The 25,467-nt window shown below is 45.4% G+C and overlaps 1 protein-coding gene and 2 long non-coding RNA genes across 4 annotated transcripts in view; 1 reads left to right on the top strand and 2 right to left on the bottom strand.

Annotated features, from left to right (window-relative positions):
• Positions 1-4,680, bottom strand: part of CHST3 (carbohydrate sulfotransferase 3) — a 44,100-nt gene extending 39,420 nt beyond the window's left edge. The window contains exon 1 of one of the 2 annotated variants that reach the window (XM_083740717.1): positions 3,898-4,680. The gene's annotated coding sequence lies outside the window, so the exon portion shown is untranslated. The remainder of the gene's footprint in view (positions 1-3,897) is intronic. The other variant, XM_083740721.1, reaches the window with a different exon arrangement.
• LOC310845588 lies at positions 4,485-25,467 on the top strand. The gene is made up of 4 exons (XR_014564848.1): positions 4,485-4,699; positions 15,248-15,317; positions 22,634-22,767; positions 25,383-25,467. It is a non-coding gene; the product is annotated as an uncharacterized lncRNA (long non-coding RNA).
• On the bottom strand, positions 12,757-18,270 carry LOC310845593. The gene is made up of 3 exons (XR_014564854.1): positions 16,830-18,270; positions 16,345-16,508; positions 12,757-14,351 (listed from the first exon to the last, which is right to left on the bottom strand). It is a non-coding gene; the product is annotated as an uncharacterized lncRNA (long non-coding RNA).

The following is a 25,467-nucleotide window of genomic DNA, read 5'->3' on the forward strand; positions in this document are numbered from 1 at the left end:
TTTATTGGCCGAGGGAGCCGGCGTACAGCTTCCAGGTCATGTAGCCAGAATGACTAAGCCGCTTCTGGCGAACCAGAGCAGCGCACGGAAATGGTGTTTACCTTCCTGCCGGAGCGGTACCTATTTATCTACTTGCACTTTGATGTGCTTTCGAACTGCTAGGTTGGTTAGGCGCAGACAAATCCCACCACTGCACCTTGCAAATTTCTAATGCACTTCACTCCCTTCTTTTTTGCTCTCAAATGATGGCATTAAGTGCAGAGGTGACAAGCTTTCCTTGAGCAAATGCATTGGGCATTTTTTGTTTTAAGTGGCCCTCAATCCTGGGCAGTGGATTCTCATGCATACAAGAAAGGTATGTGCAAAAATGTGGGCCAAGACTAGTGCCAAGGCAGTGAGGAGGAAACTGGGCTGAAATGACAAGAAATGCAACAAGAGGAGCTAGTACAGGCACACCCTAACCATCCTTTGTTCCCATCAGCTTTCAAAGCGTCAGCCTTCCTTTTCACTCCAATGAATGTCTTCCCTTATTTAGTCAATTAAAGATCATTGTTACAGGAGACCTTCATCTGGCAAAAGCCTATCATATGCTGTAGTCCTCTAGTCCAAACAAAGGCTTTATCGTGCCTTTGCGCCTGTCATTTCCTACCACCAGTATTGCTTCTATTGAAATCTGCTGGCAATTTACATTATGTATGCGGTTTTGGTTTTAATGAAGCGTTTCTTTTTCAGACAAAGCATCTGAAAAGCTTGTCTGTAGAAAACGCATATTGTATTCCAAAGTTGGAAAATAAAGAACTTCAACCTTACAGTTTGGAAGGCCCATAGGGACTGCTAACATTGCTACCAAATGTATAATTGCTTACAGAGATGAACTATAGAATTTGCTCGGATTTCTCACCTTCAGTTAAGTCTCACTTATCCCTTATCTCTCAGCATCATCATATGATAAAACCCATTGAGTGTGAACCATGTCTATTTTATATTTTCCCAACGTACACTAACATTTAATGAACTGATAATGATGAAGATGATGAAAATGGGGACAGCAATGGTGTAGTAGCTTTAGGCTGCATACACACCAGACCTTTAAAGTACATTCGAAAAACATCCCCCATTAATTCTGAGAGCTGTAAGTCTCTTTGGGTTGTCTTGAAGTGACTAACAAATTTACTAAACAACAACAATAGCTTGCAACTCACAAACCACAATTCCCAGCACCCTTAACAAGGCAGGGGGTGAAAATGTGTTTTGAATGAGCTGGTATGGGTGCAGCCATAGGGTTGGATTAGGACCTCGGAGAACAGGGTTCAAATCCCTACTCAGTCATGAAGCTCACTGGGTGACCTTGGGCCAGTCACTGTCTCTCAGCCTGACCTACCTCACAGGGTTGTTATGTGGGTAAAATGGAGAGGGAGAGAACCATGTACGCCACCTCAAGCTCCCTAGAGAAAAAGTGCGGTGCAAATGTAACAAATACATAAGCACTCTTTTCCTTTGGATGTTGTCTTCTATGTCTTTTGCAGAAGAACGTCCATCTAGTGGCTATGACTATCACTGTGCAGAATTCAGCTTCCTAAACAAATTAACCAGGAAAAAAGTAAGTTTCTGTACTTTGGCACTTACGAAGTTATACTTGAAAACATGTGGCCAGTACCCAGAGAAACTGCAGAAACCAAAGGATTGCAGAACAAAACTTCCAGTGGTCAGGAATGAGGCTGCTACTCTTCCATGACTAGGCAGAAACACTATAACCCATCCTTCCCACCCACTATAAAGTAAAATGTGCAAAATCACACCGAATAAGAGGAGTTATGCCATTTTGGTATATTTGCAAAATGAGTGTGTCGCAGGATTAATTTTTTGCTAAGAAATTTGGGTTACATTGATGCAGGATTCTGATTTAAGTGCAGAATTTACACAGACCTGATCTGTTCTACTTGGATTTCTCTGATTATTTTTTTCATCATCTCTTGCGATTTCATCCTTCTGCCAAACGTATTGGATTATGTCTTAAATGCAGAAGGTCTGTGGGGTCGGGAATCACATTCAGAGTTAAAAAAGGGCAACAAAAGGTCTTGTTCTTGGAAATTCTGGCAACGGATACCATTTTACTCTTATGATATGATTCTGGTAATCTCTGCAGATACTTCCCATTCGCTTTTCAGATCAGTGCATCAGATACCCACAAGACAGATGGCATTCATGCACCACAATAACTCCCCTGTGGTCCACATAGCAGCTTAGGGACCTTGCAAGTTTAGTGGGCAGAACGATGAACCTGCACACTTTTACCTCTGAGAACTTGGTTAACTCACTGCCCAGAAATAAAACGCATGTGAGACTGTTCTCGTTCTTCCCCACTTCCATGACTGCACCACTTTGGAAAACAGGTGCAGGGCTGTCATGTTCAAATGCTTATCCATGTCAATAACTTTATACAAACAGAAAGCTATGATTTGAGGAAGAAAATTGTATGCCAACTTTCTCTCTTTAACATGATTGTCCTTAACGCTCAGGAAGTTTCTGCTGCAGGGGAATACATCTACAGTACTATTTAGTGGTAATGTGATGGAAGGACTGTACCACATGCCTCCGGTATTATGTAGTGATGTCATGGAAGGACTATACAGCAATACCTTTTCTGAATGTTTGCACTGATTGCCAATGGTTTCAGTTCCTCATCTGTAAAGCAGGCACCACAGTCATTTTGTTATTCCCAAAGGACAGGGAATATAATGCAAGAGAGGATCATTTCACATGTGACAAATTCTCTGCACAATAGCTACTTACATGCAGAAATGGTGTCAACTCCAATACATATCTATTTTTCCAGATGTACACATGTTGATATGAAAGTGTGTACATTTATCATACATTATAAACTCCACAGAACTAGCCTTTGTTTAGAAAATGTTTGATACCATCCCTATTGACCGCCCTGAAACCTGTGGGTATAGGGCGGTATACAAATTTAATTAATGATGATGATAGAATGAGAGCACCCTTACAAAGCTGACATTCATTTCAATTGGGCTGATGCAGAATAAACTCCTGGTGAACTATGCCCTTCGTTTTGTCTGATGAGGCCTCGAGAAACATACTTTTGTTCAGACCAGCAACTAATCTCTGAAACACAGCGCTCAAGTTGCTTGTCTGAAAACTCCCATTCAGCACCACAACCTTCTGGTTAGGAAGAGCCCTGTACAATTCAAAAGCCCACATCTTGCATCTTACACCAATATGTGACACCCCCCCCCAAAAAAACCTAATAACTTCAGGTAAAGTCTCCCTTCTTTCTGTGTTTCAAGCGCCAATATGGACCATTTTCTGCTTCAGCAATACAACAGGCTGTGTCAAAAATAACATCTACGGGCACAAACCAAACGTTAAGCCCTTCCAAGTCCTATGGGTTTCATTCAGCGCCAGAGATTTAAAACACAGGTATTTCTATCACCGAAACAATGCAACTTTAAAGGTGCTTTGCTCTCTACCCACCGAGCCCTATAATAAAATAGATCCAACTTGGGAACCATAGGAAAACAAAAGCCTGCTGCTACTTTCTCTTCCTACAAAACTTGGCGAGCCGCTTGGGAATTTGGGGGTATCTCTCTCTCTTTAAAGGAAGGAAAGTCCCTCGTCTTGCTTTCCCAGCATCAGGATGCGCCACCAGGCTTGGCTCCTTCCTCCCTTCCCTCCCGACACATCCGAGAAGCTAGAAACCCATCAGCCCACAGCACAAAAGGACTCGTCCGCCACAGAGAAACAAAAGAGCGTGAAAAGCGGCAGAAAGAAGACAAGGGCGCAGCCGGCCGGGGAAGCCCCGCGTGGCAGCGCGCGGGAGGCGCGGTTCGGGCGCGAGATGTCTCGCCTCCTCCTCCTCCTCCTCCTCCTTACCCGGACGCGGGATCCTCGCAGCCTCTTTCCAAGGAAGGGCCGGCTCCGGGAAGCCTTTGTCCCGAAAGGGACTTCGAGGCAGCCGACGGCAGGAGCAGCAGCAGCCTGGCGACCATCCACTCCGGCTCGCCGTCTATTGCTGAGGAAAGCTGCTTGAAAGGTTCCCCCTCTGAGGCGCGGGGTGCGCGAGGTCAGGCGGGAGGGCGCGCCCTGGGGACGAGGAAAGGAGTCCCTCCTCCTCCTCCTTCTCCACCTCTCTCCGGCTTCCCCTCAGAAGACGAGCGCTCCTTTCCTTGGCCGGGGTTCCTGGAGCGCTTCCCCAGCGGCCCGGCCGCGACGTGCGCTTCAGGGGGAGCCCGCGGCGAGGCCGGGGAGAAGCGCTGCCTCCGGCGAGGGAGAGTTGCAAAGTGTTCGCAAAGTCGCTGCATCCCCTCCCGGCTCCGGCTGCTCCCGCCCTCGCTCCCTCAGCTTTTGCAGGCGGAGGGGGATGCAGGCAGCGGGAGAGAGAGAGAGCCCAGCTCCACCCCGCCGCCGCCGCCGCCCCCTCCCCACTTCGCTCCTTCTTGCGCGCGCTCTCCCTTCCCACCCTCCCTCTCCAGGGAGTAGCCGGCTAACAAGGACCCTTCTGTTGGCTTTGTCCAAGACCCTCGCCGACAAAATATGCGGCTACGTTGCTGGGGCGCTTGCGTGCTGCTGGCGGGAGCGAGGAGTCGCGCTGCACGAGGGGTGCTTTGGGGTTGCTGGGTTTTTGTGCGGAGCCGGAGAGAAAAGGCGCCACTTTCATCCTGCTCGTGAGTTGTGGGTGTTGTATCTGTGGGCCGCTGCTGTCCAAAAGTGCACCTCCAAGCGTGGGGTGGCGGGGAATGATTGACAGCACACCTTGCCGGGAAGGGTGTGATTCAGGGAAAGGAGCTCGGCAGGCTTGTAGTGTCAGGGTTTGGCCCTTCACTTGCAAGCTTCTGATGTAGGGATGGACGCCGCCTGGAGCATAACAAGCCCTTTAATGATACCGTCAGGAGTCCACAGGTTGAGTGGTTGAGTTGGGAGCTGGAAGCATGCACTAGTGCTCAGATGCCAGGAATTGCTTGCAAAAAGCGATGCCAAATGCAGTGATGGCCAAAGATGAGTGGAAGGCATCCTCAGAGGGCCATCTTTTCAAATGAGAGGCACTTCCATGGAACTATGAACTAGAAGCCCTTTTTACAGCAGAAATACCGGCAGCCAGGGCTAAGGCAGCACTTGCACAAATTTTGCTTTTGTGTGAATTGTCGTAAACTTGAGAGCATCTCCACCCGCCCCGAAAACAATTGTACCATGCTGGGTTTGATGTGCGTGATGGTCTTCTACATAGTCTTTACTTCTCATACAGCACATGCTTGCTGGTGTTCGTAGGAAGCTGCCATATCAAGGCAAGGGATTGCCCCAGAGACGTTATGCATGCAGATGCTCTACCATTGAGCTATGGTCTTACTCCCATGCATTGATTAGCCGCAACCAGCCAGTTTCCTAAGGCACATACACACAGTGAAAAAGCTATGTGGCAGGTCATGCTAAAATATAAACTCTTGCACCACCCACCACTGGCTGCCACACCTAATGGCATGTGGAATGACACTTAGGAGGTTCAACCTACCATCACAAAAGACACTTGGGGCCCAGAGTGTCTTTACCCTAATCTGCAGTTTTACAGTGTTTCTTACACAGCTGTGTACAATCCACAGGAAGCAGGTTTGATGTTTATGTGCAATGAGGAAGTTTAACAGGATGCATCTCCCTACTCAGGAGTCACCAACATGGGGCCCACCAGCCACATAGGTACCTGCAAATGCCTTCCCTGGGACCCCAGAATCTCTCCCCCACCCATGTTGAAATTCAGCTTAGAAGAACCACTACAATATAATAGATAGTGGTGTGTTCTTGGATGCAGTGTGTGTGTGTGTAGATATGTCCACAGGCCCCAAAAGCTTGGCACCCCCTGCCCTGCACGCTCATTCCACCGTGGTTATTTCTGGCTACATCTTGCCTTGCATTTTCTGGAAGTGACTAAAGCAGCTTTCTTGTGGTGATTCTGCAGGGCAAGGAGCCTAACTTTGCCCATATGCATTACATCCTATACTTACCCAGTGTTCCTTCCTCTACTAATCCCAATCTTTCATTGGCTTTGCCTTCATGCATTAAGAAAACTGATCCACCTTCCACTGCTGCCTTCGCAAAGGCTTCCCTGATCATCTTTCACCTTCTTCACCCTAGGGACCAAGCATCCATTTACAGATGCATGAGGGCTTGTGTGTACACAGCAGGACTTTCAATTTGTTTTCCTTTTAAAAAGCATTGCCAGCCATCTTTTTGAATGCCCTCTGCTTGCCAAAGCAGCAATTTATGTGGCAAAGGAAGATGGGGCTTCTGTTGGGAGGGAGCTGTTCTACATGTACAGTATAGACCTAGTAGTTGGGGAGGAGTTGTATCTTTAGTGCGGGACACATCACGTTCCTGCTGGGGGTAGTTTGTCCACCTTTGGTCCCCATCCTGCGCTCAGCTCTCACCTGCATCTCCTAAAAGCAATCAGCATGCAACAGTGGTCACACACCCGGAACGGCTTCATATGGCTGGCTAAACCAGGTGAGGGTAGCTAATGGGTCTCAAACCCTTTCTGTGTTAGGGACATCCCCTGCATGTGAAGACAGACTTTGGTGCACTTGCTTGTAGAAGAAAGTGAGGGCAGATGGTGCTTGTCAACCTAGGAAGGTAGCCCATCTCGGAGAAGTAAAACTGATCCTAAGCCTCCACTGCCATGTTTAAGAACAAGTACCCAAGTTTGCTTGTTTTCCTCTGCCCTCCCCATCCCTTGTTCCTTATGTGCCATCTTTTTTTAGATTGCAAACCTGGTGGCACTTTAGAACAGTCTGGGAGCTTTGTTGTTGTTGTTGAAACATCCGTGGGAAGTGCTTTAAATTTAATGAATTATAAATACTATGAGCTAAACAGTTACTACTCACACATATGTGTATCTACACCAATGTATCCCTAGATAAATGGGTCTGGGCTGCATGATATCCCCAGTTGCAGATTTTTTGCACTATCCTTTAAGCACTAAAATGGCTCTGTCTGAAAATGGTATTTCCAAAGTAATCAGGCTCTAGTAGATGAGCCATGCCTTTGAACCTCTCAGTCTTTCCATATTTTCCAATCATCTGCCTTTGGCAGCTTTTTTGTCATCCATTCCTCAAGCCTCGCCCTTTGCCACAGGCTTGAAACAGTGAGGTTTTTTTTGTTTTTAACAGCATAGCACAGGCTCAGATATAAGAATAATAGTAATCCCCCGCTGGTTTAGCAAGAGGTCAACAAATTCGATTTCTCGCCCTAGCATCAATTTTAAATTGCTTCCTGGCTCGCAACTACAGGAGCCTGCCAGACTGATGGAACCATAGGTGTAATGTGACTTCTGAGGTTGCTGTACCTCTGTCGGGGATTTTCTTCTTCTTTGAGTTCTTGAGAAAATGGAGTTGGTTGTTGCATGCTACTACAGTCGCACAATGCCGTCTGTGCAACATAAATTTAAAAGAATGCAAATGAGTTATGGCTGTTATGTCATACAAAAGAAGAATTGTGTACATTTTGAGTAAGTTGCAGGTATGCAGGTGATGTGCAGGACCCCAAATGTTATTGTTTATTGTTGGTGCAATGGTTCTGTGCCTTGTTCCTTGAAATTGTTTTATATTGCTGTATTTTGTCAAATAGTTGTTTATTTCCTTGACATCTGCATGGCGGTAACATGTTTGTGTCATACCCAAAAAGTGATTTGTTCAAGCTGATTTTGCTCGCCCGTTGTGTCACCCTTCTAAGTTTGTATCAGAAGCACAGTTAAGAAGTAGCATAAAGAGGGGTGATGAAATCTCCTGAGCTAAGAAGATCGTGCCATCTTCTGGTGACTGGTTCCTTTTACTTAGGTGTAGTCCTCACACTGAAAATGTTGAGCAAACTCATTTTAAAGCATAAGCCTTCATTGCAGAAATGCTTTTGCTTATATTCCTGGCAGCTCTGGGATCAGAGCACACGAGATTAAGTTATGAGCCCGTGGCTCCTTTCCTTGTTATGCGAAAAAAGGTCTGCATGTACTGGGAGCTGGAACTGGAAACATGTCAAGCCCTTGGAAAGGGGAGTTGCTGGGCTTCCAAATGGAGGATACAGAACTCACATCTAGCTTTGGAAAGATATGAAAAAAAATTCCCCTAAGGCTGTGGTGTTTTATGCATAGAAAACAGTATTCCACATCATGTTTGGAGGTTTTATGGCTCCCCCTGAGCTTCATATTGTTAGATTCAAGGCAGAATCATATTAGCAGAAGCAGCTGGATTTCCAGTTGGAGAGTGGCATTTTGTTTCTCTAAATCACCCCAACAAATATGATTATATCCTTAAGGTACTTAATATTTTCTGGCATAATTTTGTGTTTCTAAAACAGCCATAGTGAAATGGTGTGAACTAATTACGATGGCTTTTGATTACCGCTTAGCTCATTAATTAATGGTTTTCCACCATTGTCGTTGAAACTAGCATACCGAAGCAAATGGACACAGATTACGCATGCAGATCATAAGCTGCATGACCAAAAAAGCATGCTGGTGATGCTGGGACAGTCGTTTAGTTCAGCTGCTGTTTATCTGCCCCATAACCCCTAAATCCTAGTCTGTGGTAGCTGCTTGAGTCTGAACCGAATTTTCTGTGCTGCGCAATCAAGGGGACACTTACAAGGGACATTTTCAGATCTATGCTTTTTTAAAAAACAACAATATTTCCACATTAACAATGGTTCACCGTATATCTAATGCAAGATGTTCAAAAGTGTTGAGCAAGGTGGGGAATGCAAGCAGCCTTCTGCTCGGGCACCAGGCCTCTTCTGCCTCCTTGCTGCCACTGCAGCCCTTTGTGCCCCTCCCCAAGCAACTTCTGATGGGCAGAGGGAAGGAATGGCTTGAGGCGGGTGTCAGGGAACTGCCATCGGAGCCAGAGGCGGAGGGAAGGCTCCAGAGGGATGCCGGAGAGGGTCCCAGTAGGGAGAGAGGCAGCCCATCTGCTGGGGAAGGAAATCAGCGTAGCAGCAGCGGAGAAGGGGGGCAGATGGGGGAATCGGCGAGGGGGCTCCAGGACTCCTCGCCGGAGACCAGCGGGGAGAGCACGGGTCCTCCGCTGCCCACACCCTCCCTGCGCAGAAGACTTCCTTGCAGGGAGAGTAGGAGGAGACTAGGCGTCAAAGAACTTCTTTGCTGGAAGAAGTTCAAGAAACGCCCACTGACGGATTCTGCCTGCGATTGAGACAGCCACGGATGGGTGGCTGTCCAGACAGAAAGGGTTCACCCAGGTAACCCAGCCAGGTGTGGCGACGACTTATTACACACAAGCAACCCCTAGAACCATTACAGCGGGGAAAAGGGATTGCAGCTGGAGAGGGACTGCCAGAAATCAGAGGTATCCCACCTGCGCGCGTGAAGGTGCCTTCCACTCTTACAAAGGGCTCTCTAGATCCTGATGTCAGCAGGCTCACCTGTTTTGTACTGGAGAAGGCATCTTTAGCTCCGAGCCTCCTATACCTTCTCACATCCTGTCCCCTGCATTCCTTTGTTGTTTTTCTTCTCCCCCACCCCATCTTTGTGGGATTTGCAAAATGTGTTGCATTCGTTGCTTTAAATTACTCAATTTTTATTTGAAAGCTCAATTTTGTTTAAAAACAAGGTTAAACTCTACATGCGCGTCCAGGTAATGAAATGGGCATATAATTAACTATGTATGTACGTACATCGAAGTTGTGCCACGTTTATATTTGCTGGAATTGTGCTCAGTATCAATTTCCTCTGTGTGATATGACCAAGGTGCTAGCAAATGGGTTAATTTAAATAGATAATGAATAATAAATACATTCTTTTCCCTCTGGGAGTGGTGGTAAACCCCCATTTGTCCCCTTCAGTTCAATAAAATATCCAAAAGGCATATTAACCTGCAAGGGAAATAGATGTGCTGAACAAAGAAGCCGTCTTACACTGAGCCTCAACATTGCCCTGTCTCAGGGACAGGAAACCTGTGGCCAATGGAAGAGGAAGACGAGTGCGGGGGGAGCGCACCACCCCTGGCAGCGCAATCCTGGTGGGGTGCCATTGCAGCTGCCCCCCTGCCCGCGCTGGGTGCCACAACCCTTCAGGTGGCATGCCATGCCCCCAGGATGCATGCCAGCCCCGCCCCGCCTGTTCTATGCCCCCCGGTGCCGGAGCATGAAGCTCCGCCACTGCCTGTGGCCCTCCAAAAGTTTTTGCATTCCAATTCCCATCAGCCCCATCAAATATTGCCAATAGTCAGGGGTCAGGAGAGATGGACTCTTCAAAAGCTGTCTTCCACAGCTTCCTCTTCAGTATTCTTTCTAGCCCAGTCTTGTATGCTCTTAAGTGACAGTAGCTCTCTAGGAGTTCAAGGGGGTGAGGAGCTGTTATATGTGCAATGCATGTATTCTACCACTCAGCTATGTGCCCTTCCCAAAGAGCACAAGCAAACTGTGCTCCTCAAGAATGATAGTGTCAGAGACTGAACTGAGGAGGAATGGTGGGAACTGCCCCCCGCTTCCTCCATCTTTCCAAGATGAGGAGGACAGTATAGATTTAGAACAGTGGTTTGCAGAAGGTCACAGTTCAGAGGCTGCAGAGGGGAGAAGCTGGGAGATATTGGGAGAGCACCAGGAAGAAGAAGCACCAGGGGCGAGACAGCTGACAGACTCAAGTGTCTCTGGATAGCATTCCTGACCCGCCCCCCCCCCCCCGCTCTCCCAGGACCAGGCGTGCATTGAGAGTACAGTCATACCTCGTGTCGCGTTTGCTTCATGATACGATTTTTCAGGTTGCGTTCCGGAGTGATCCAGAAGTACCAGAAAGAGTTACTTCCCGGTTTCACTGCTCGTGCATGCACAGATGCACAAAATAACGTCACACGCGTGCACAGACGAGAATCGCAACACCCGCAGATGCGGGTTGCGTTCTGCTCATGTTGCAAAAGGGACTCCGGAACGGATCCCATTCACAACCAGAGGTACCACTGTTGTAGAACAGAAAGCTCAGAGGCAGAAAGCATAGCTCAGCCGGTGCAGGGGTGACATAGAATAGGAGAGACTGAGGGGGTGGGACTTTACTCGGAGCAACACCATTATCTAAGAAAAACTGCATTCCTTCGTCTCTCTCTGTGAATATTGAATAAACTAATTGGTAAGAACTCATCTTTTTTTTATCTGCTTCTTTGCTGCCACCATGAGGTGGGATAGGATTCCCTGAAACCTGACCGATAGCAAGATTTAAACATGTGAATGGGGGTGAAACTGTCCTCTTTGCCATCCCAAAGCAGTGAGTTCATGTCGGGGGTGAAATCTGAACCAGGGTGTTCTTCCTTCACAGCTTACTATTTTAGCTGCTAGGCTCTACTACCCCTCTCTGTATAAAAATGTACATCAACCTCAGTGCTGTTCATCAGCAAGCTACTTCTCAGTGGCCATATTTTGAAGAGCGAAAAAGAAGACACATTTGCCAACTTCAACTTTTAACTATGGATCGCTGTGACAACTCTTATTTTATTTACCCTTTTAAAAAGAGGACATGTCCTGGGAAAAGAGGACATATGGCAACCCAACTTCCCACACCCCACCATGGATGCTTTGGCCAGAATGGCTGGCCTGCTCATGATTTGCCAGATGAAGAGATGACAACGCCAGCGAGAGTCCTGTTCTCAGTTCCCCATGCATATAGTTTTGCAGCAGAGAACGCATAATACACATGTTAAAATATAATGGTATTGTCGGTTGCTCACATTCCACTGGGACTCGTGTGTGATTTCTAGACACATTTAAAGCTTATCGTTTCCTGTGTTACGAGAAAATGTGTGCCCTACATGTTGCGGTTAAGCGAGAACCTTATAACAATATAATTAAAAGTCACAGCAATGTTGGGAGTGAATGCAGAGGCAAGACGTTTTTTAATTGGCCGCATGTGTTATTTGAGAACTGCTTTACCTACGGGGAATATTCTCCTCAACGTGAAGAGCTGGAGCAATAAATATATCAAGGTTGCTGGAGAAGGACTAAGTCGTTCTTGCTCTCCTTCAAGACTGCACGGTTCTTAGTGGTTTTCTCCCCATGTAAAAAGGAAATTGAGAGACCAGCCCTTTGTCATGCAAACAGGCATAAATACTTTGCAGGCATCTCAGTTTTCAATTGGTTTCACAGCACTTTTGTAAAATTCAGTACTTTCACACACAATAAGAACAGTTTCCTCCCTTTGAATGGATTGGAAGCACAACATTTCTTAACTCCCCTTCCCCATTTTATTATCAATCAGTGTTAGGGCCAACTCCAACAACCAGATCGGCCCATGAGGAATGTGGGTTGAATTTAGCTGCGCTAAGTTCAGCATGCAGTCAAGCAGTTATATGATTGCTTTGCCATGTGCCGGCTTGGAACTCTTCCCACACTTCCCGCATCATTGCTCTGCAACCCAGCTGCTGGCAGACAGCTTTAAAAGCGGTGCAGCAAATGCAGGTTGTGAGCAGGACACATGGCAAAGCAATCTCAGGAGCCAAATGCCAAGTCAACCTACGTTGCCAGCATGTCAGTCCTCCAGGTGGTGTTGGACTCCAACTCCCATCAGCCTTACCCAGCATGGCCACTGATCAGAGAAGATGGGAGGTGTGGTTCAACAAAACCTAAATAGGAAAGGAAAGATGGCATGGTAATTGTGCAGTGTGGACACCACGAGACTGTCTCATCATATGCACCTTGCAAATTAAAATAGGCATCCGTCCTGAGATGATTACAGTGGTACCTTGGTTCTCGACTCCCAAAACAATTCAAAAACCAAGGCACGGCTTCCGATTGGCTGCAGGAGCTTCCTGCACTCAATCGGAAGCTGTGTCGGACATTCGGCTTCCAAAAAACATTCGCAAACCAGAACACTTATTTCCGGGTTTGCGGCATTCAGGAACCGATTTGTTCGGGAGCCAAGACATTCGAGTACCAAGGTACAACTGTGTATGGTTGCCGCTCACGGTGACAAAGGACTCAAATGTAGCAATATCTTTGCCTTCATAGAACAGTTAAAATCCAGCCTCTCAAGAAACAGGCAATGCTTTTTAAGAGAGTTGGCATGATCAAGACATCAGTGCCCATAGCAATGTGTATACATTGGTTTATTTTCTCCCGCTATTACCTTTGGTCCAACAAGTGCTGCAAGGTTTTGATGCACCACAAAAGCCTCCTTATCCTATTTGACCAGAAATAATAGTAGCACAGGAAAGAGGAGAAAGTATGTCAGGAGCTAGAGTCAGGCATAGGTCAGCAATAAAACAATAAAGTGCCAGATGTCAGCGAACTCTTTATTCAAAGAAACAAAAGAGCTCTGTCCTGGTGGTCGCAGCAAACCTTCCCAGGGTATGTCTTGCCCCCATGAAGCAGTTGCAAGGACCAAAAGTCCCAACCTTCCCACTGCTCTCTATGGCTCCTTCCGCAGTTCCTTCCCCAGTAACCTAAGGTTCCATTGTTTTCTCTCTCATTGCTCTGCCCTCTTCATTTATCTGTGTGTTCTAGGAGATCTGAGGTTGCAGCAGGAGGATAAGATTCCCTGGATTCTTTAGCAGCCTGCCATATCTCTGTCTCTTGGCCCTCCTACTCTCCCGTCTCTGAATCTGAACTGCCGTCTGCCACAGCCTCTTTCTGCTCACTAAACCCTGTTGCCTCTTCAGCTCCCGACACATCCTCCTCCCATTCTTCTCCCCTTTTCTCCCTCTGACCACGCATCGTCCCACCAGCAGTCCCCTGGCTCTGAGCCTTCTTCCCCTGGGGGTTCCCCAGCTGGTGCCTCCCAGCACTTCTCTGCACCCAGCCAGTCCAAGACAAAGTATGTACAGCATGAGAAATAGCGGTCTGGTTCTATCATAGTGGTATAGCTATACCATGCCACCTTCAACTCTGAAAAACACCAAACCATCATCCATCTCTGGTCTTAGACACACAGGATCCAATCCAGCATCAATCATAACCCCAATTGCACTCCACTGCTTTCAATGAAGTTATGACTAGCTGGCAGGATTGCACCCTCAGCCTCCCAGTGGCTGTGTGTGTGTGTGTGTGTGTGTGTCTCCACACAGGCTATATTTCCAGCCACCGCACACCTCCTCATCCTGGCAGCCACTGCCACTACGTTCCAAAGCAATGCAGTCCAAGAATGACATCAGAAGAGAAGCAAGGGGAATAAGTTGCTAAAGCAACCAAAATGCCTTAGGCTTAGGGTAGGGAAAAAGACATCTGATTCCAATTATCTTGCAGCAGTTCTGAATATCTGCATTTTGGTCCAAACTGGTGATGTGTCAGCAACGTCACCTGATTTCGTGCCGAGGGGTTTTTCAATTAACCCCACACAGTCACTAGGCAAGCATCTGGAAATATGTAAAAGAAACAGAACGAGTCAGCCGAAAACGAACAATTAAGCAGATAAGTGTGCATCCCCAAAAACTCAGTTCCACTTTTCCTTAAAAGTATTTTTTGTTATGCGGAAGGCTACCTCCATAAATCCATTTATCTCATGCAGATCAATGGCAAAGCATACTCTGATGCCTTTGATTTACCATGCATTTATTGGGGGGGGGGGAGCATTTGGATATTTGCTTAACCTGGTTGTCTTTTTAAAGCCACGGGGGGGGGGGGTTCAAAATATACTACTTTACATTTCCACTTTACAACTTTCTTTTGTTTTGTTTAGGTAAAATAAAGAAACAGAAAACAGCTTCATATGTAAATAGTTGTATCATTTTATCCCTCTTCGGTTTGGAAGCAGAAAGTATGGTTGCTTCAAAAGGAGCAAATAGTAATAGAGAGTAGTGGATGTGCAGACTGCATCTCACAGAAGATGCAGTGGGGTGAATGGATGGCACTTTGGGGTTCTGGCCTTGATTCAGCTTAAAAGGGAGTGCGAAGGCAAAGTGAGGTTATGCCTGAGATCCCTCATGGTGCTTCTATGACTTGACTGTGTTTCAAAAATGAATAGAAGCTGCACACACACACAAAACTTGAAAGGGAATCCTGCTGGGCTTTTGAGCAGTGATTAATAGCCGTTCTCCAAGCGCAGGCCAGCTGTGTTGCTTGACAATACAGTTGCCTGATTTCATAGATGGATGGCTGGTGGAATTGGATAAGGAAAAGTGAAATGCTTAACTGCTGATATTGTTATTACTGTTAGCATATTGTTTGATCTTTAGTATGGTTGTAATATTATTTTTATATCGTATTGCAATATATAAATGATATACTTATTTTTTTCCTGTTTCAACTGCAGGGGCTGCCCACTAAGCTTGGCCCGGAAGCTGAGGCTGGTGCAAAATGCAGCGGCTTGGCTGCTCACTGAGGTAAACTATCTCCGCCATGTTACACCACTGTAGAAAGAATTGTACTGAATTAGCTACTAAGCTAAGTTCTGGGAGCTGGTGCTGGTGAGAGCCTTATACAGCTCAGGGCAGGATGCCTAAAAATTGTCTCAGCCCTTTTCTACCCAGCCAGTCACTGTGCTCCACAAGAGAGGGCCGCCTGCAGACACCATCAGGTGGTCCGTTCTATACGATGTAGGAACTGGGCCCTTAGCATGGCAGCACTTGTCTTTTGAAGCTCCGTCCGGTGGCATATCAGACAGACCCAGCCTCTATTTCTCTTTGGCGCCTGTTGAAGGTGGTCTTTTTCAAACAAGTGCAGATATTTATCCCGGTCTGCATTGGATTTGAACTTGTTTTTACATATGGAATTGCTTCTTGCTGTTGTTATTATTTGTTGATGTCTTTATTGTTATATCACTTTGAGATGTTTCATAGGAATCAGTTTCTATGTGGAATGAAGTAATAAATCATAATACAGTGGAACCTCGAGTTGCAGACGTAATCTGTGACGGAGGCACGTCCGCAATCCGCAGCGTTCGCAAGCTGAAGCGCCGCATCTGCGCAGGCACGATTTAGCACTTCTGCACATGCGCGAGCGGCGAAACCTGGAAGTAACCTGTTCCAGTGCTTCCAGGTTTCCCACGGTCCGCAACCTGAAAACACGTAACCTGAAGCAAATGTAACCTGACTGTAATGTTGTAAGCCACCAAGGGGGAGATGGTGTACTTTTTGTTGTTGTGGTTGGCTTCCGCCTGCCTTAGGAGACAATAGAGGAATGCGCCTATTGGGGTTGAAGTCAAACAGTTGGAGAGTTACAGCGCCTGCTGTGGCTGTAGAGACCAGTATGGGAGAGACATTATTGCAGCTGGGGCAGATGAAGGTGTCAGTTGTGTTGCTGCAAATACATCATGGCTTTTCCTTCTCCCTGTGCTTCTCCCAGAGGCCATTCCTCCTCTGGTCACTGCTGTGGATACAATACCTGACTATACCTAACCCAATACAATACCTGATACAATCCGCTAGGGATTTCCACACGGCAGGGTTGACGTTATCAGCCTTCAAGTCACTTTTGCAGAGATCTTTGTAAACACAGAGCTGGTCTGTCGACGGGCCTGCTGCTTGAAGCCAGCTCCCCCTAGTGCACTTCCTTGGTGTGCTTTGAACGACAACCTATTAATTCATTATATAAATGAATAAGAGATGTGCATTGCCTACAGCACCACTATTAACAAAACAGTCTTTAATGAGAACCAGAATCTCCTTTTTAAATCTAATATAATTTTAAAAAAACAAACAAGCAAACCTATACTTAAGTTGCAAAGAATGAACTGAGAAATTCATTGGCTAGGATCCAGAGAGGTACTTTAGATGCAGTCAAGACATTGGGCATGCTCAGTAGAATTCACACACACCCTTTGAATAGCAGACCATTATGCTACATCACAAACTGCTTAGGAAACTCCCCTCCTTTTCAAAACAAGCACAGTTTACCTTGTGGCTTGGGGAGCTGTTGCTTGAGAAGCACGTCCAAATTTCCCTTGGGTAGCTTGTTGTGCAGTTCTTTGGAACCAGGCCATTTTAGAGAGTTGTGAACGGATTATTTACTTTACCTTCAATACACACAAACGCGACTTTCCACTGGGACACACCACTAGTCCCTGTAGTGCTGCAATGGGAAAAGCCATCAATTCCAAAAGGTGACTTAGCTTCCGTTTTAGGTTCTGGATGTTGCAACCCAGGCAGGACTGGATAAATAAGGAAGGACCAATTGGGCTGCAGACCATTGAGCCTAAAAGGATTTTTAGTGACAACTTTTGAGACCAAGAAACTTTGACCAACACTGGTCATCACAGGGCTGCCAACTTTTCAGCTGAGCTTTGCAGTTGTACCTTTAGCAATGGATTGATATGCAATTGTTAGCAGGCAATAATGCTTATTTCCATGCCATGAAAAGCTTCACCTGTTAATTTATCCACACAGAGCTGAAGCACAAGTGCACGGGTGGGGTTGCTGTTTCTTCCTAATCACTTGGCTACCTTAGGCAGCCAACAAAATCCAATAGGTTTCTCCACTGAGTGGCTGGAGTACAGTGATATTACATTATTAACAAGACAGTTGTGAAGGATGATGAGTCCGCCAGCAGGTAACTCACGTATTCCAGGGCACTGAATCACTGTTGCTAGTTGATCAGAGGAAGGAATGCTGACCACCCCTACCTGAGACTCAGGAGGGAAAAACAGGTGTCACTGTGGTGTCAGGTGATTTACATGACTCAAACTTGGCTCACCAAGAATGGGGTAAATAGGGATTCAGCCTGCCAGTTGGAGCCATTTCCCACCTCCTGCTACAAAGCCTCAAATAACAGTGCCAAATAAATATGTCTTAACATTGTTTGGCGCTTTAGTCCTAATAGCTAATTGTTGTCCTTTCCATTGGGTTGGATCTTGTCTTTTTGCTGGAGGGTGCTACTTAGCACGACACTGCCTTAGGTACTGGCAGCATAAGCACTAACTGAGTCATGGAGTTCCTTGCCGTGGTCCCAAGATCATGACATAAAGTATTATGCTCTGGCTCCCTCTGCTGACCTGTAGGTAGAAAACATAGACAAGGAAATTTTGTCTCAGTGTCCAAGAGCTAGATGGTTTAGTGTGCATTCAGTACACTCTGAATGTGCTGGGCTTGTTTGTTTTCAGCTTTGTACACATGAGGTCAACCCCAATCCAGACACATCCAATTTCTTTCAATGAGTCAATCCATGTATTCCCCCACACAAACCAGTTTTGATGCAAAAAGATATTTTAAAACAGAATAGATTTGCACTTCAGCCTGAGTGTGTACATATGAAAATGCATGTGAATTGTAGCTTTCTTGCACTGCATTGTGAAAGTCTGGTATACTGGATGTTTCTGAGCACAATTCAAAGTGTTGGTGCTGACCTTTAAAGCCCAAAATGGCCTCAGCACAGTATACCTGAAGGAGCGTCTCCACTCCCATCGTTCAGCCTGGACACTGAGGTCCGAGGGCCTTCTGGCAGTTCCCACTGCAAGAAGTGAGGTTACAGGGAACCAGGCAGAAGGCCTTCTTGGTAGTGGCACCCATCCTGTGGAACGCCCTCCCATCAGATGTCAAGGAAATAAACAATTATCTAACTTTTAGAAGACGTCTGAAGGCAGCCCTGTTTAGGGAAGTTTTAAATGTTTGATCTTTTATCATGTTTTTATTATTCGGCTGGGAGCCGCCCAGAGTGGCTGGGGAAAGTATAAATAATAAATTATTATTATTATTATATTGGAAAGCTGTATCTAAAAAGGGGGAGATCCGTGCCCGTAGTGGAATGTGGAAATACTAACTGAAGGAAGAGGGTCGAGAAGGGTTGATGCACACTACCTGGAAATACACATCCACGCTGGATGTGGGGGTTGGGGAAAATGAGTCCTAACTCACACGAGCATTGTAACCCATGTGATTCATCTATTATGATATTGTGAATTTGTATACTGCCATTTGTTAAGAAAAATCCTCAGGCAATGTAGGAGACACACGAAAGAGTGCTGCAGCTGATTCTGCAATTGGAAAAATGGCATAGTGGGCTTTTTTCTAATCCAAAGCAAATACTGTGACCTTCAGTGATTATTTACATTAGGCATTAACCAAGACACACACAAAGGAAAACAGCTGTAGCTGTTGTTTCAACATTTATGTATCCTACCTTTCCTTCAAAGAGCTCGAGGTGGCTCCCCACTCTGTGTTTTTCCCTCACAACATGCCTGTGAGGTAGGCTAGGCTGAGAGACAGCAACCTGTGCAAGGTTGCCCTGTGAGCTATATGACTTTGAACCCTGGTCTCCCAGGTCTCTGTCCAATGCTCTAACCACTATACCACACATAGGCGCCGACTCCATGGGGCCTGAGGGGGCCCGAGCCCCCTCAAAAATTCGTTTGGGGGGGCTCTGCCCCCCCAATAATTTAAGAAAATTATTAGTTATATTATGCTTTGTAAAATCACAAAATTATGTTGGTATTTTTTATTTTCCTTGTTTGACGATAGTTACCTTTTAAAATACATTCAGTAATGAGTTAAAACAAAGCCACTCCCGATCTAGAGAGGGGGTGGGGTTGCGGGCTCTCGACCCATCAACAATCTCGCGGGGCTGGCGTCAGCCCCGCAAGAAGCGGGGATTCCCCCTAGCTCATTAATATTCACCGCTCACGGCGGCAGCCAATCGGCTGCCGCAAAGGGCAGGCCCTCACAGGTTCACTTAAGGTCGGGGCAGCCCGGGGCAGGTCTTGGGCCCCCCCAATATTTTTTATAAGTCGGTATGGGCCCCCACCCCACCCCCAATATTTTTTATAAGTCGGCGCCCCTGATACCACATTGGCTGTGGAGGAGCAAAATAAAAAGTAAGCACCCATGAAACATGTCCACAGGAAATATTCTCCTGACAGTTTTCATGCATCAAAGCTATGCCCAAAGAAGTCACTCCAAAGATGTTGTGAAAATCCACAAGCTTCCTTAAAATATGAAATAGAAATATTAACTGCACAGCAAAAGCACACCAACACACACACACACCCTGTGAAGTATCTTGGGATTTACCTCTCTTGCCTGATACCACAGCCTTCAGTCCCACAAAATCTCATTGCCCTAAACTGAGTTGTTGTTATCTCTTTTTCATCCCTAGATGGCTGTGTGAGATAGAATAGAACAGCACATGTGGCACCCATGAATTAGGGGAAATTTAAGAGCTGGTTTAACTAGATAGTGACAGAGTTCACTTATGAGCTTCCTTCCCCACTGGTGAAAAGTGCTTTAAGGCCTTCTGAGGGACCCATACTCAAGGATTTCCCAGTACTATTTTAGTTTAAAAGGGGCATGAATCATTCATCTACATGAGCCTTCATTGGGAGCAGCCACCTCAGGTGTCACCTTCTAGTGTGTGGCAGATGCAAGGTGCCGGGGAGGGGGGGGGGGAGTGACACTTTTCTTCCCCCAAGTGAAAAGCCTGTTGCTGCCCCATAAATGCCTCAACTGGGACATTGCCTTGACCTAACTTTCCAGCACCTTCCTTTTGCAGTTTAGCTCCGTGTACACATCTTAACTTGTTCTGCAAATAATTTGCAAGTCATTTTCTGTTCCTCTTTCACTTCAGCTTTACACTTAAGGAAACCACAACCGCAACGCAACACACACACAAATAAATCAGTGCATGGGTCAAGTTATTTTGCTGCCTGAGGCAAATACAATCCCTCCTGCTCCTGTTCACATGCAGAAGCTAACTGAACTCTCAATTGAATCTTACTGAATGGCAATGGGGCAGCATCCACCAGGCTGGAGGGCATTTAGGGTATCTTAGAGAGGGTGCAGGGGGAGACCTGTCGCCTGCATCTGCTGCCTTTGGGCAGCTGCCTCACTATGTCTAATGATAGGGCTGGTCTTGCACATAGTTCTCTCGCGTTCATACACATGTGTGCACATCCCTAAACAGTTTCCCCACCATGTGGTGAGCCATTAAATCTAAAACCACTTAAGACATACCCCCAGGCACATGGGTACAATGTTGTCTCCTTGCACCACCTCCACAAATTACCTTATTATGCCTACAACCTTCCATAACTCCCGGAAAAGCACCAAAGCGTGTGCCACCCAAGGACCAAGGGCAAGAGTTTCGCACTTGTATTTCATGTTTTCTTATTTTAAAATGATAGGCAAACTTAAATATGTCCAGATCTGCTTTACTTTTTTACTAGAACCCCAACACCCACCAGCTTGAGGCAGGTGCAAAAGACAATCAGTTAGAATTAAAGATCAGGGTACCTCTGAGCATATTCTGAACCTAAGAATTACTTTTCAGTAGCAGAACTGAACTGAGTTGTGCTCACAGTCCTTTCACATAGAAGTCCACTCCAGGTTAGCTTTCATCATTGCAACAGCCAAGTTTAGTTAGTAAAAACGTTTTTGCTGTTATTAAAGAACTGGGAGGTGGAAACTCTTGCCAATCCACTGCAAGTAATCCAGAGATCTACCAGTAGATCCTGATCTAAATTCTGTCTGCCTTGATCCTAAAACATTTCTACCCTGTCTTTCCACCAGTGACACTGAAGGTGGCTCAAAGAACAACATTTCAATAGGGCCCAATCCATGAAAGCAAGAACAGTGTAACACTGAACTTCATGCTGTCCTGCACACTGTTATCCGATTTCAAATAACTGCACCACTTGAAGACAGAACGGAGTGGGGAAAACACCACTCTGAATAATGCGTAAAATCTGGAGGGCATCCAAGCTATATCTCTCAGCCTTTCCAAAGCTGGGGCCCAGCAGATTGCCAAATTGTGCATCCCAATGTATTTTGCATGCAGTGACTAAAATCTGACGCTACAAACTCATGAGAGCATAACAGGAACACACGGAAGATTTTGTGGGTCTGTTGCTGTGCTTGCATTCACCCTAGAATTGATTCCATAAAACAGGTCTGATTGCACTGAACCTATGGGATGAAATCAGGATGAATACTCAATAAACAAGTCACCCGAAGGAGCTCCTCTGTCTTGTTTAGCTGGGAGTAGCAGCAGCAGTTTTCCTACTGAAGGGGAAGGCGTGTTCTCTGGACTCTTTAAATGAGGGTGGTGTAATAAATCTGGGCAGCTAAGTGCCCTTCTGGATTTCTGCACTTTTATGGTATGGCTTCTACCTTCTTTCATAATCTGGCCAGAAGGAACACCTAGAGCAGGGGTGCCAACTTGAATAAAATGGCGGGGGGGGGGGGAGTAGGTAAGCCCTGCATAATCAATCATATGACACAGTACACACACACCATTTGAATGGCAATGCCCATCAACTTTGGGGAGGCCCAGCAGACACGGGTACCCCAGCTATATAACAATATGAATCTGATCCAGAAAGACTATGTTGGTTGGAGATCAGCCAAGCTAATTTTTATATTTTCTTTTTTAGCTATCTTGGTAAGTGTAGCTTCAAAAAGAACGGAACTGGTACCTCAACCAGAAACAGTAGTTAGTCCAGATGCACTTTATATTTCTCCATATGTTCATATTACAATGAAGAAGTGAAAGTAGAAGAAGCCATCCAACTTTTCAATAGCACTTTGACCTGCAACAATTATCGAGTGAAAACATTTCTTTCCATGGTCATGAAAAACTTTTATCTGCTGCTGACTGCTGCATACAGAATCAATCCTTGTTTAAAAGCACACTAGCAGGCCTGGTGTTTTTGCTTCCTTAAAAAAAACAAAAACCAGGGGGGAAACCTGACAATCTTAATTTTCTTATCACCCAGGAAATGTTGCAAGATGTGTTATATGGTGAATAGGAATACTTAAGAAAAAGTTGATCAACTTCCTCTTGAGTTTCTGAGGACAACATACGGTACATGATTACACAGAATGTGAACTACGTTGATACATCTGTTTAGTACATATATATTCTGCCTTTCTTCCATCACAAAATTAAAGGTGACATAGATCAGTCTCCTATCAAGGCAATGGACAGATCCAGACCACTCTAGCTTCAGCAAGGTTTGCCCTCAGTCCATAGTTTAGGAGCAGATCCTGTAAACCACACAACAGTCCAGAGTAGCAGTGTGTCTTGGATCAGTGTTTTTCAACCTTTTTTGGGCAAAGGCACACTTGTTTCATGAAAAAAATCACGAGGCACACCACCATTAGAAAATGTTAAAAAATTTAACTCTGTGCCTATATTGACTATATATAAAGTAATTCTCTTGAATAGGAATCAAATAAACACAAAGAAAGTATTTTATAATTACTTTATTATGAAATAGTAAGTAAACAGAAATATGAAAAATTATAAAATACTTTATTTTTAAATCTTTCAAATTTTTTAATTTTTCCCACGTGTGCCGTGGAACAGTAGTTGAAAAACACTGGCTTGGATACATCTATATTTGAAGATATTGTTTGTGGGTGGATATATTTCTCTTTTAGGTTATTTTTTTGTCAGGTATCTTTGACTTCAAAGCACTCTTTTAAAAACAAAGCAATGAAACAGAAGGCCATAAAAAATTGTTTACAAGCTTTGCTTGTGGCTCTCCCAGTGACAGCTGTAAAAGCCCAGGAAGGCTAAAAGTCTTCTGCAAGGTGGTTTTTTATTTCTGCACAAGCAGGTGTCAGAGTCAGATTTTTTTTTTTTTAAAAAAAATACATTTTGCCACCTGCAGACCAAATGCTAATTTCTTCAAAACAGAAAAGTTGAGAGAATCCTGTAACTCGGAGGCCAAATCACAAAACCTTGGTCCTGTTATGTGGCATATGGTAGGAAAACAGACTGCACAACACACCAAAAGAGACTTGCAGTTGTGTGAAACCTGACAAACTTTAAAGAATCTGGGTACTTTTGTAGAGCTGCTGATACCATATACACTAAGATCGATCTTAATATCCAAATGCCAGTACTCCTTATGCTGCCCAAGCCTGAAAAGAAAGTAGAATGGAACCTCAGGTTACAAACACCGGGTAACAGACTCCGCTAACCCGGAAGTAGTACCTCGGGTTAATAACTTTACCTCAGGATGAAAACAGAAATCGTGTGCCGGCGGCGCAGTGGCAGCGGGAGGCCCCACTAGCTAAAGTAGTACCTCAGGTTAAGAACGGTTCCAGGTTAAGAATGGACCTCCGGAACTAATTAAATTCGTAACCAGAGGTACCACTGTATTCACAGATTGGGGGGAAACTCCATGCTTTGCACAAACCAGCCAGCCATGCCCCATTCTGTTCCCGTTCTGCCCTCTTCTGAGTCCAAAAGGGCCCACCACACATCACACTAGCACAAAGTGGCCGCCGCCTGAATAGGGTCACCAAATGCAAAAGAAAGCAGGGCTCGCAAACATTTACTGTGTTTAACAGAACGGGGGGAAACCAGCGGATGCAGCTTGCATGACCGTTCATTTTTCTACACAAGTATTAAGTCTACAGGAGCCCCATCCCCTTTTGCATCTGGCTACCTTCATTAGATAATGTCCACAGGACACAATTGATCAAGCTATGACAAACGGACGGTGATAAAGGCCTAGATTCACTCAGCAAAATTCTAAAGATTCCACAAGCGGGAACTGCAACAAAACGTCGCAGCGTCTCTGCAAAAGGCATATCTGCCCTAATCTTATGTAAAGGATTAAGCCCGTCTTTATTGTTAGTTAATATATTACTGTTGAGTACTGATTTAGGCCCCTGTTAAAGTGCAGGCAGTTTTGTAACATAATAAGGTGTCTTTGTTCACATCTTACTTGACTATAATGTAACATATCCCCAAAACCAGCACAGCTGCATTTTTGCATACAGTATTCTGAGAACAGGGACTTGTACTATGCTTCACAGAGTCTAGTCCTCCCACCCCCCACAAAAAAGGTTCTCTGAAAACTGATCAGTAATGTCACCATCTTGCACCCCTGCCACAGTGTCTTTAACAGCATCATCTTATAATAATTTCTCCTGTGCAATCAAAGACACATATTTTCATGAAGGCCTTTTGGGTGAGAACAATAAATTGGATTTGGCTCTGTAGTGCTTCCCCAATGCTACTACCGGTATGTTATTGCCATTTGGAGAGGTTATAGCGCAACAGAAACGGGACAAAAATAAAACACAACATTTCTGGTCTAAAAAGTTGTGTGATTTCCGCACTGAAGTTACAGGATATGCACTGAATAGAAATGAAGCTGTATGACCACCCCAAAACGCTAGCAGGTGTATGCAGTTTTGAAAGCAGAATTGCCCCAATGACATCATGAAGAGGCGATAAGAAAGACATGGGTGGGGGCAGAAAGGAAGAAAGACAGAGGTAGAGAGAAACTTCAAGCTAGGCTGATTATCTTTCTTTCCCCTCCTACGTTCACAGGACTATTTACCCCCTCATCAATGGCTGGATTAATATTTTTAAACTTATGTGGGGCGTGTGTGTATGTGTATGTGTTGAAGTTTTATAGTCTTCTCTTTTTATTACCTTCACACATGAGATGGTTGGAGTGTTCTCTCTCTCTCTCTCTCTCTCTCTCTCTCATTTTATAATAGCAGCCTTGCTGTGTTCCTGCATCAGAATACCCCCTATAATGAAAACAGAAACAAAAAGCAACCCTTGGCCACCTTGTCTTTAAAG

The sequence above is a fragment of the Podarcis gaigeae genome (assembly GCF_964106915.1).
Source record: "Podarcis gaigeae genome assembly, chromosome: 5".
Lineage (NCBI taxonomy): Eukaryota > Metazoa > Chordata > Lepidosauria > Squamata > Lacertidae > Podarcis > Podarcis gaigeae.